Source organism: Formica exsecta, unplaced genomic scaffold (assembly GCF_003651465.1).
Source record: "Formica exsecta isolate Colony F162 unplaced genomic scaffold, ASM365146v1 scaffold228, whole genome shotgun sequence".
NCBI classification, from domain to species: domain Eukaryota; kingdom Metazoa; phylum Arthropoda; class Insecta; order Hymenoptera; family Formicidae; genus Formica; species Formica exsecta.
In genome coordinates this window covers 712,937-725,498 of record NW_021849573.1, presented here as the reverse complement: position 1 = coordinate 725,498, position 12,562 = coordinate 712,937, and the positions used below count along the sequence as shown (strand labels likewise).

The 12,562-nt window shown below is 35.9% G+C and overlaps 1 protein-coding gene and 1 long non-coding RNA gene across 2 annotated transcripts in view; one reads left to right on the top strand and one right to left on the bottom strand.

Moving 5' to 3' along the window:
* LOC115235612 (homeotic protein ultrabithorax-like) overlaps positions 1-12,562 on the top strand; it is a 92,295-nt gene that overhangs the window by 3,240 nt on the left and 76,493 nt on the right. The window lies entirely within an intron of this gene.
* On the bottom strand, positions 2,039-3,532 carry LOC115235614. The gene is made up of 4 exons (XR_003884062.1): positions 3,360-3,532; positions 2,496-2,850; positions 2,205-2,279; positions 2,039-2,111 (listed from the first exon to the last, which is right to left on the bottom strand). It is a non-coding gene; the product is annotated as an uncharacterized LOC115235614 (long non-coding RNA).

Here is a 12,562-nt window from a genome sequence, read left to right as displayed (position 1 = left end):
CTCGTCCAATTGGGGGTTCAAGTGCCTTCCCCACTGTACTCACCCCACCGGAACCCCGAATTCCGGTAGTCAGCTGTTTCTAGCGATGTCTTTGTCCTTTTCATTGCGAGAGAGAGAGAGAGAGAGAGAGAGAGAGAGAGAGAGAAAGAAGGAGAAACACTCCCGAATAACCTTCTGCTTTGCCGTTGGTAGATATATAATCATCAAGGCCTCGTGGGTTCTATCGCACTTTCGGTCAGAGTGCTTTCTTTACCACAGGTCAGCTGAGATCCTAGATTCCTAGCTAGCAGTTCTTTTTACTATCTCTTTCCTTTTCTCTTTGCTCCAAGCCGCTTAATTTTCGTCGGCGGGAATCTCCTTCCCGCGTTCTTCAGTCCGGTTTAAGAGTCAAGCTTTTTTTTTCTTCATCTTCGATTATACTATTATACAAGACATTTTATGCATGTACAGAAAGAAATTATTTTAAGAGGCATCAGATATTATTCAATGAATTCTATAATCTTATATACACACAATGTGTTATTTTTTATAAAAAATATGATTTTTAATATAATCAATTACATGCATACACATTTTATATTGCCAACTTGATATCTTTATTATCTCTTATTTTGTAAATTAACAATGTGCAAATTAAGTCGCTGAGGAAGCTTAAAATAGTACTCTATGTATGTATGTGTGTATATCTTGCGCGTTCTTCATCTATTTAAATATAAAGAAACAACTCTCGATCACATTTATCTTTGAACCAATTAGATGTTTTGGATCATTGATTACGGGTTGCAAATTGCCTTGATGATGCATGGAACGCAGTGGAAAGAATCGCAGGAATGAGAAAAAGCAATTGATCGGCCGCATACTCGTATAACAGGTTCCATGTACTCGCGAATTGAAAGTCGTTGACTCATTTCGCACTTTCCAGCAAGTTCTTTTCAATATTGTTGGTACAATTTAACGCTTAGGAAAATTTATCGATTGCAAGAAATTAATTTACTGCAATCTCCGTGATATCGTATATTTCAAGTAATCATGTTAAATTAGAAGATACATAAATACATATACAAGAATATGAAAGATTTCTAAAACATTGACACATTCGTTATATGTATATGTACATTTGAGAGAAAGAGAGTGAGAGGGAGAGAGAGGGAGAGAGAGAGAGAGAGAAATTATTTCTCTAATTAACATTTTTAAAATACACGATATGGAATGTAACTGCATTATTAATTAAAAATAATAAAATTGTACTGTATGACACAATAATAATAGACTATAAATCTTATCGCTTACAGCGATTGCAAAATGCTAAAAATTGATGTATAAGCATTTGTGCTCACTGTCTCTCTATGTTCCTTCTTCAAATATTCTCTCTCTCTCTTCTTGGCAACGGTAATTATATACCTAGAATGCATGCAAGTATGAAATACTGCATCTGTCGCTTAATTTATCGCACTTTTAATTGTATCTGTGTATATCGTAAGTGTGTTGTACAACGATTGTGCGAGCGATGTCTAATTTATATTATATAAATGCGAAAGCGCCTATATAAGCATGGCGCCTATGTCTGTATCTTACTGTTATCTGCTATTAAAAGAACACATCTATTACATTTGCAACAAGTTGTTCTTCATGAAGAATATAATTTTCATACATATTGTTGCACGTTATCCTGTTTTTATAAATGGACATATGTTTCGTAAATTATATAAAAATGTTATTTAGAAAGTTACCGTTTCTTTTCATAATGAACAATTAATTTCTTAAGATGATCTCCTCTTTTATTTATCTACTTTTTATCTTTCGATAAAATTGCACGCAAGAGATGAAAAATTTATAGAAGAATTATAAGTTAAGAATAACATAATTTTTCTATAAGTAAAAATCTTCTATAAGCGAACTTACCAATAGCAATGAGAAATATATCTTCTTTTATAGAGCTGGATCACTTTCTCAGGATACACCCAAACGCGAACAATATTTATCACTTCTCATTGAGGGGTTGACTGCGTCTACAGGGTAATTAGAGGGCGCAACGATAGAGAGGCTGGGGTGCTATTTAGGCATCTCTTCATTCAAGCCCATTGAGAGAGAGCCTCTTTTACGGTGCAGATCTGAAAAATGGTCCTTTTTAAAGTCACATTAAGGGTCGCGCGATAACCTGATAGAGGAGTATTAATCAAGATAAATATGTCCGATGGACTTACTATTAATGATAGCTCTGTAGCTTCCGTTTCTGAAATTTACATCCTCTATTTCCGACGCGCTTAAAGGAACGTTATCTAAAAAGATGATCTAATTTTACGATATTTTACTATATTTGACGTGAATAGTATAATGATCTTTGTTAGAAAAGTAAAAGAAAATATAAAACAATGATACTACTCAATTAATTTTAGCGCAATAAATCCGTAATAGTGCGAATCAAAAAGAAAATGATATCACTCAAGTGCTTTATTCAATTGTGCGCGATACGGCCAAAGAGGTACTCAACGAACCTTGAATTCCTTCACTGGATTCCCGCGTAAAAGCCACGTGGTGCCCGCGTTGCGTCGCTCCCGGAGTTGGAAAGGAGTAGTAGCGCTACTTTCTACAATACGACGTCTGCGAGTAGGTGTTACGTACCTCGGGGAGCAACCCCGTTCAATATAAAGCAGCTAGGAACAACGCTGTAACCGTAACTTTGACGTTTACGACAACGAAATCGTGGCTCGACTCGTTTATCCCTCCTTCTTGTGAACCTCCACGCTTGCCGCTATGGCCTTTTACGAGGGTTGCCGGTAACACAGCGCTCTACTCCCGTATCGACGAAGATCAGCTCCGATCTTCGTGTGCGTCCGTTGTAAGGATTCCCTTTTCGCGAACAGAAAACATACGGATCAAATAACGGATCATTGCCTTACACAAATTCAGAGTATTTTCTTATGCGATCTATTAATACATCATCATTATATTTTTAAAAAATAAATGTATTTAACGACTAAAAATAAACAAATAATGTAGTCTTGTAATTATATATATATATATATGGCAGATATTAAGTTCACTGCCATCGAAACATTTTTTATTGGAATAATTTCTTTTTATTCTTCTGTGCAATCAAAAATATAAAAGAGAAATATATGATGGAGAGAATACGATATAGAAAAAGGGCGTTCGTCCATACAAATTTACCTTCGCGTACCACAACACGTATTTTAAAATCAATTTTTGCGTACTCTATTAAAGGATTATGTGACGGATACGCGTCGAGTATAGGCGTGCATGTTGCACACCGGTGATCAAGTGGTTCGGGGTTTCTCTCCTCCATGTGTATAGAGGTGTACGAAATATTCAGGCACACGTAACGTATAGGAACTCACACTATCGAGCGTCGCGACCTAAAGAGGCAGCCCGAGTGAATGCGTTCTTCGTATACGTGCGGGGAGAGCCCTTTCCATGTGTTGCTCCGTTGGCCCGGATGAAGTATGACGTACGAGCCTCTCCGTATGACTTACTACGCCCTTTTTTCCCTTCTCCACGCCCGCCTCTCTCCTTCGTACTGTTCAACCAAAAAACATTGGGGTCTTCTTAAAAATGCACGCTCTTTAGTTGCAATGTGCATTCTTCGATGGCAGGGGAAAGCAGGTAGAAATAAAATGCAAGTGAGCCTCGAGGCATTTTCGTTGCAAAAATATTTTTGTAACATATCATCGTCGTACATCTCATATTTAGTAATGAACGTCTGAAGAATACAAATGTGTCAGAATATAAAAGTCGAAAACAGATGATACGTTAGGTATATTATTTTATAATTATTATTTTCCGATTCTTTGTGTGTTTCATACCTATCCATATTTCCTTATGAATGCCATTATTATTTTTTTTTTATAAATATATCTTACGCTTATCCGTAATTTTTACCACTGGAAATTTGGAATTAATTAATTAACGACATACAAGTAAAAAATCTAAGTATAAGTTCCAAATAGTTTGGTCATAATAATAAATAAAGTTTGTACGGATCTATGTCTTTTCTTTGCAATTATTAATTGATTTTATTAAGAATATTCGCATCATCGTTTTACGTGGATAAATGTGTTTATTCTACTGGATTGCAATTATTGCCAAAATTATTGTACTCATTATAATATTTAATCGCGTATAATTCTTCGATTTTCTTGTCTTTCTGTGTTTTAATTTCCCACTTTCCTTCACTAAACTGGCATTAAACAATTATGTACGATTGAACAGACGCGTAAAAATATAAAGCAGAAACATCAACATCATATGAGCGATTAGCGCAAATAATTTTCATGATCATTGCGATGTAATCGCGAGTCGACCGATCGAGAAATTAACGTTGTACTCAGTGAGGTAGACTAATTTTAAAGTACAACCGCGGCGCCATCAGCCAAGACGGTATCAATGTATATACGTACACGATATGTACATCTCTTGCGTACCTTTCGCATTTTAATTTAAGCATCGCCTTGCGACCAATCACGCTATTCGCGTTATACGTAGCGGCCGACTTAAGGTATAATCTTTGATCGATCGTATCGCTCGCGTCTTGTCCCACGTCTCGCTTCTTCCTCTCGTAACTAGTAATTTTAACCCGCATGGTGCTTCTCGAAGGACTTTCAGTAAGCTTGTTATTATTATTGTTGTTATTATTATTTAAATTTCGCTTTTTATTATTCAATCTATGTCGTTTTTATAAGTAATAAAATAATTATAAAATATTTGAATAAGCTGTGCGATTAAATATAGTTTAAACAATTCGACGTAAAAATATATCCAGCTTTAATTTTAGATAGAGAGTGCGTACAGTTGAAACGGAATTACCGAAATTGTTTGATCGATTCCCAATGGAACGAAAGATCCGATTACTTGAACAGATATCAAGCAAATTTCGCGAGCTAAAAAAAGCTAATGTGTAATTCCTCATTGTAAAGAGGAATATATAATCAGTCTATTTTTATTTCCTCCGATACATAGTTCAATTTTACTTTACTATTGTATCTAGCTTATTACAATTTTACATAGATGCTAAGATACATCTTAATAGTCATAACCTTCATAAGGAGTTACGTATGAATTCTTCGCGTCTAGGTATTATAATGAGGAAAAAATAAGCAGGTGAATATGCGTGAGCATAAGCGTAACGCGCGCCGAGGCGTTGAGGTACTGATCGGTAGGTACGTCGCGTCGCCAGCGGTTGCCTCCGCCAGGTTTCTCAATTTGATGAACGAGCTGTTCGCATGTACGATTCGTGAGCTAGCCCGACTTTATATACAGCCAACAACACGGCCGTATGCTATATCTCGCCGTTTTGCAAATTTCATACCGTAGAAGTTACTGTTAGCGATCGCGAATTCCCCATGTATACTGAGTGTTTCAAAGTTGAACGATCAAACTTCATCACTGTTTTATGAATAGATAAAAAGAAAAAATTCCCTCTTACATTGTAATATATAATATTAATAGCAAATCCGCTATTCATATTTAATATCTTCGTCATAACATCTTAATAAAGCATTTCCGGATTAATGCTTAAATAACATTTTTTTCTTGTTTCTACTCATAGAACTGGCAAAGTTTGATCGATTAACTTTGAAATATCTTATATATACGTCCTTGTTAGTATTTCGATCAATTAATTAAAGGACAGGTTTTTTCTAATATTAAAAAATATGAACGCTTTTGACGAGAATTGTTGTCACAGCGATTTAATTACAATTTTATGTTATATTCATTAACTCTCATCTTTATTTAGAGATTTAATGTATAGCGAAAATTCTACGAGAAGTTTTTTAAGCACACTTATTTTCACGTGTTTCTCACATCTTCCTCAAAATTTTTTTCTTTAGATTTAGGTAAAATTAAAAATATTTGTTATCAAAATAATTTCAGATATTTAACGATTAGTATACATATATCAAGAGAATCTGGCATTGACGAGATATTATAAATACCTATATATAGGCTAAAGTTGTTTATATACATATATTGTGCCCGAGGCTAAGATAATACATACGTTGGTCTGGCCGTGCTCTTCGTAGGTATGAAGAATGTGTTTAGTTCCTCGGCGATCGGAACGACTATACCGCCAGACACAAAGGCCATGTCTAGTCGTGGCCGCAGGGAAAGACGGGTACATGGTAAAATAATTGAATCGAAAAACATTCTTATGCGCGCGTTTTTTCACGGTTTTTGATTGTCCGTTATAGATAAAAATATTATTAAAAGAATACATTACACACACATACACATTTTATTCAAGTGGGTATTCACTGGAATAATATAAACATCATGTGATGAATTTTATTTTGGCTTTCTTGTGGCCAATATTTTTGATATGTCAATATATCTATGATTTAAACGAAGTTTTAACAATTTAAAAAAGTTTTTAAAAATATACACTCGTAAATTGTTTTATAAATGTTAGGGAAAATTTTTAAACACTTTATGTAAAATAAAACACAATTTTTCAATATGAAACAGCGAAGAATTATGGCGGACGGTGTCACCCGGCTTATAAGATACTCGTTGTAATCGAGTCGTCGCGTTGACGACACAGCAGGAAAAATATTTTCGAAGCAATATTCCCCGAGCTCGTTTCTTATTCTTATTTCATCTCACGTACCAACACCATCTGCGGAGCAGACCTCGGCGCGTCGATATTCAATTAATACGCAACGATGTAATCGGGTCCGTTGATACTGCCAATAATCTTCCGCGTTCACATAACTCTTATGTAGCACTTTTTGCACCGACAAACTTGCCCACCGTTCTTCTCGTCCGTGTCGATGGGCGGCCATTACGGACAGCACCTGCCATCCTGACTACGACCTGACCACAATACCTTTACTACTGCCTCCATTATTGAGAGAACATTGTCAGTCTTCAACAATTTTACCAGGCACGATTTAAAAGTTAAAAGATTAGACGTACCTACATAATAGGAAAATTAACATCAAAATCAATTTTGTTTCTATTTTTATGCTATTATTATGAGAGCTACTTTTTTTCTAAAATTATAAATTATTATTATATATATAAAATAGCAGTATTTATAAGAAAATTTATTACGTTTTGATTTATTTACGTTTTACTTATTCAAAGAACATTATATAAAATATTACATAATTGACATATATTGCATTCCTTACGACAATTAGTTTTCATTAAGAAATACATGGAAGTTGTTGGATTTTATAATCTTAGACATTATTCTGTCAAGAGTTCTAATGATAATTATTGGATAATATCTATTCTTTTTAATTTGCTGTTATATAATAAACAATTATCAAATTTATTACGCAAAAGTTTCATAATTTATTTTTAGATGTATTAAAACAAGATATATGACTGATTATATAATCTTCTTCAATATATTTGCTTGAGAATCGTGTGCCGAGAACTTAAGCTGAAGACGTACATTAATATCGAGTAGGACAGGCAAAGGGACTTTAAAATTAAGAAGTTTTCGTTTAGCAACGTTTCAGCAATTCTTTTGAAAGGTCGGGAAGTTGTAGACAGATAAATTATGCCTGACGTTCCTACCTATTTGTGTTCGACCTTTACTAGCTGTGCAGTAAATGCCTAAACTAAGTTCCGATTCAATCTATACAGATATTGTATGTCTGTAATACGAAATAATTTTAAGCTGTTTAAATAAATAAGTAAATTTAACGATATACTGATAAATATCTGGTAAAAAAAAATCAGTGATGTAGTAGTAATAATTGAATTAACGCAATTGATCGATAAGACAAAGCCCTTAGTTGACTCAATCACGTCAATAATCAATTTTGTTTCTATTTTTATGCTATTATTATGAGAGCTACTTTTTTTCTAAAATTATAAATTATTATTATATATATAAAATAGCAGTATTTATAAGAAAATTTATTACGTTTTGATTTATTTACGTTTTACTTATTCAAAGAACATTATATAAAATATTACATAATTGACATATATTGCATTCCTTACGACAATTAGTTTTCATTAAGAAATACATGGAAGTTGTTGGATTTTATAATCTTAGACATTATTCTGTCAAGAGTTCTAATGATAATTATTGGATAATATCTATTCTTTTTAATTTGCTGTTATATAATAAACAATTATCAAATTTATTACGCAAAAGTTTCATAATTTATTTTTAGATGTATTAAAACAAGATATATGACTGATTATATAATCTTCTTCAATATATTTGCTTGAGAATCGTGTGCCGAGAACTTAAGCTGAAGACGTACATTAATATCGAGTAGGACAGGCAAAGGGACTTTAAAATTAAGAAGTTTTCGTTTAGCAACGTTTCAGCAATTCTTTTGAAAGGTCGGGAAGTTGTAGACAGATAAATTATGCCTGACGTTCCTACCTATTTGTGTTCGACCTTTACTAGCTGTGCAGTAAATGCCTAAACTAAGTTCCGATTCAATCTATACAGATATTGTATGTCTGTAATACGAAATAATTTTAAGCTGTTTAAATAAATAAGTAAATTTAACGATATACTGATAAATATCTTGTAAAAAAAAAAATCAGTGATGTAGTAGTAAAAATTGAATTAACGCAATTGATCGATAAGACAAAGCCCTTAGTTGACTCAATCACGTCAATGAAAAGATGAATGAGCAATCTGCAAAACGTATGGAGATTCTAATCTGAAAGTGCTTTTTGTGCTAATGAAAATGTACGATGCACGGAGCATTTGTAGTGAAATTACGTATTCGTCACGTGCGCCTATTTTATCAGTATGCGTAGAGAGCGTGTTAAAGAGAAAGAGGGACAGAGAAAGAGAGACATAGCTAGACAGTAACATTGTGTAGCGATTAAGCGTTCGAGTTGAGCATTATGTAACTCAACGATGTCACGTGTCACGTTGCCCGACTGTCATGCATATGTGCCCGTTCACGCGCGCACACATATACAAAAGTTATGACGTATTGCCATCGCGACATATTTATTAAACGCTACGAACGATATTAGGCCGGCGCGCGAACCGACATTACGAGTTTAAGTACGGACAAGCATTTGTTGTGCACCATTAGCCCCGATAATTTACGGTTACTGCACTGTCTGCTTTCCGCACATTTTTGCATCTTGTTGTTTCTGTCCTTTGTCCTGTCTTGGACGTGATATCTAGTTCGGCGAGATACCTTTTACGATATAATGAGCAGCGATACCCAGAACGAGATTATTTTTGTCGCGGTAAATTGCATACGTGATTCATTCACAAGATTATTTTTATTGTTAGGTAAAACGCTAACGATATATCGACGATATGTGTTTTGTAACAATTGTTCCATCTCTCTCTCTCTCTCTCTCTCTCTCTCTGTCTCTCTCTCTCACTCTCACTCTTCAGGAATATAATACAGAGATCGATTTGTAAAGTCTTCCGTAATCTCGTCTCGATGAGAATTAAACCGTACAAGTATTATATCGATGATACAATAGGTGCCCGCGTAGTTTATGAACTGTTCATTAGAAACGCCGATATAGCAACCACGCGCGAGACAAAATTTTTACTTTACGAAGCAGGTTTTCTCTAGGAATGCGCGAAGTCGTTTGTTTGATTTATGAGCCGGTTAAAAGTGGTCTTGCATCCGAGTCTTACGCGTTATATATTACAGTATATTCTATAGTGGAGCAATCGTGTTTTCAAAACTATCCACGGATTTCATTCCAACGCGCAACAAGAATTTCAGACGCTTTTTAATAAAAATAATCAATAAATTTAATTTTTTTTATATTTATAAGTAAAAGTTATACAAGAAACATATCTTCAATTAACTTGTAATTAGATTAGTTGATAATGATAGGCATGATATTAATTGAAAATAAATATATAGATGTATAAATATTGGAATACGTCAAATATTTCGTATATACGTATGTCAACAGTAAAAGTATACAAGTGTGAAATATGTAATAAAGAGATTATAATATTAATATTGTAATAGTTTATAATAATATTATAATATTATAAAGAGGGGAATATATGTGAGATTTTGTTTTCATCGTATTTGGCTACATTTTAGGTCCAAGGACTAAAATTTCTTTTGCGGCACAATAAATATACTGCTAGAACTTTACGTAAGATCTCGGATATCATAGTGTAATTTATACCTTGGTCAGCAATATAAAACTGGCGGGACGGGCACGTCGGCACGTTCGTCCTCCAATACTGTCATTTTACACGATACGAGGAGAAGCGCGCGGACACGAAATACTACTAATACTACTAAAGCACACATCCACGCGCTTCCCTGACAAATAAATGGTGCCCCCATAACGGCGGCGGAAGAAACCGTTAGGTTTTTTTTTTTACGGAAAAAGTCATAAAATGAGTGGCCAAAGCCGACGACAATGAACATAACTGTTACCTTTAGAGGCCTACCTCAGATCCGTCCGAATCCGACCTATCTACGATCCCGTCAGTTCAACTCAATCCACCATCGATGGCTCATCGATCGCTGTTTCTTATAAAGAATTGTGTGTGGATTCGTTAATACAATCCACCTTTCAGTAGATTGTGATGTCACCGCTTAGATTACATCTGTGAGTTTATATAGTGACGAAGATAGTAGTCGAGAATTTACATTGTGAAAGTCATAATAACAACCAGTTTATATCTGAAGAAGTGAAATTATATCACGCTTCTTCCAGTGCACCTGGAGAAGAACGTTTCGCTTCACAAATTACTTCATCTTACTTTATTGCATCTTTTCTTTTTTTTAATCATCTATCTGAACCTTTAAAAATAATGCAATCTCAGGGGAGGGTTGTTTACCAAATTTAATTAATTTATTAATTAATTGAGACGAAAAAGATATAAAATGATATACGTTACACGCGAATATCTGTCACGTGAGCGAGGTTGATTGGAGCCGAGCCGCACATGATCTCGGACAAGTATCGGACGCAAATACATTGCGCTCCGCCTACGAAGATTTACGGGCGCGGAGCCCGGCATGTGTGTATGTGTGTGTATGTGTGAGTGCAGTTAGAATCGCGCCAGTCAGCACATGCGCGCAGAGAAGTGTGTTGAACCGACCAAAAAAAGAAAAACAAGAAAAAAACGAGTTACACAAACGCGATTCGAATCGAAGCGGTGCCGCGCGGGGAGAGCTCGGGTGATAATCTCGATATCGTTCATCAGCTTTGTGTTCGGCCACGAATTCTCGCAGCCCCGCGAGCGTCGCCCCGCGAGAATCGTGCCGGAAAGAGAGGGAGGGTGGTGGTCTGCGGCTTGGAAACACCTCTTTCAGCTCCTACCACACGCGAGACCTGGTGCAGCGTAATCAGTGTCCAGTAAAAGTATCCTTACCCGACCCCGCGATGTATCTTCCAAGTAGCAATTTTCTTTTTTCGTCCTTATCTCCATTTGATAAAAATTAAAAACGACGCGCGCGCGCGCGTACGATAAAATCGCCCCAATCCCCCGAAGGGGTTGCGCGGATTTTTACCTTTTGCCTCCGTTAACTCAAGCGTAATTGCCATATCGTTTTGTCGCTATTCTTTGTTCGACGCATTCCAAAAATTCATTGTCTTAAATTAGAGCATGTTTGTCGGATATCGTCTCGCTGTTATAATTTTAGACGCGCCGACGGATTAACGACGAAGTTTTGACAAAGTATTTCTTTTCAGACACACATGTGTGTATGATATATATATGCGCTTATACGTAAACAAGTTTTCTTTCGCGACCCATTTCCTGTTTCGATATACAACGAATCTAATCTAGGTATTATGCGGAAGCTCCTTTCCCCCCCCCGCCCGCAGCGTATCCTGTAATTTCGCGTATCGACGCGTTCAACGAGATTTTACAATGTTATGTACGCGCGCAATATAATATGCGGATACCGTGTGGCCCTATGCCGCCGCATCATCATGCATCGAAATTGGTATTCAGACTGTCGATCGCTCATTACTTACTCGCCGTAACTAAAATTACATCTCTCACGTTTTCTCTCTCTCTCCCGGCGTTTACGTGTATGTACACGCGCCCCGTGTATATACGGATGTTTCCCGACACACGCATAGGTACGTATCTGTCGGATCCAACCGAGTGCTTCGATTGACGGAGTGATGACTTCGCAACAGAATTGTGATAATAACAAGACCACGAAACTGGTTCCTACCTCGGAGGAAATATCGGGTTCGTCGTGTACGATCCAAAATCTTCTCGCGGGGAAAGGGCTCTGAACACAGAGCTAAACGTCAATTTACCGATGAAACTTAAAATTTGCGTGAAACGAAACTACTGGTTTCGGTAGGGAATGAGTTGGGCGCGAATTCTTTCTCGATGCGGTTCCTGCACTCTTCGCGCAAATCTCCCTTTTGTGAAATATGCCTTGGACAGTTTAAAAATTAAGCCGTTGCTTTGTTCCTTTGACGATCTCTTTCTACGGGCTTTTTTCCTACTTCCCGGGTTATTATTATTATTATTGGTTTTTGCGTCTCTTCTTAGTTCATAATTCCTTTAGCTGCCATCTTCTTCTTTCCCCATTATACCTTCGTATCCATCTTTTTAGTCGCAAAATACGCTACCATAGGCTTTCTTCCA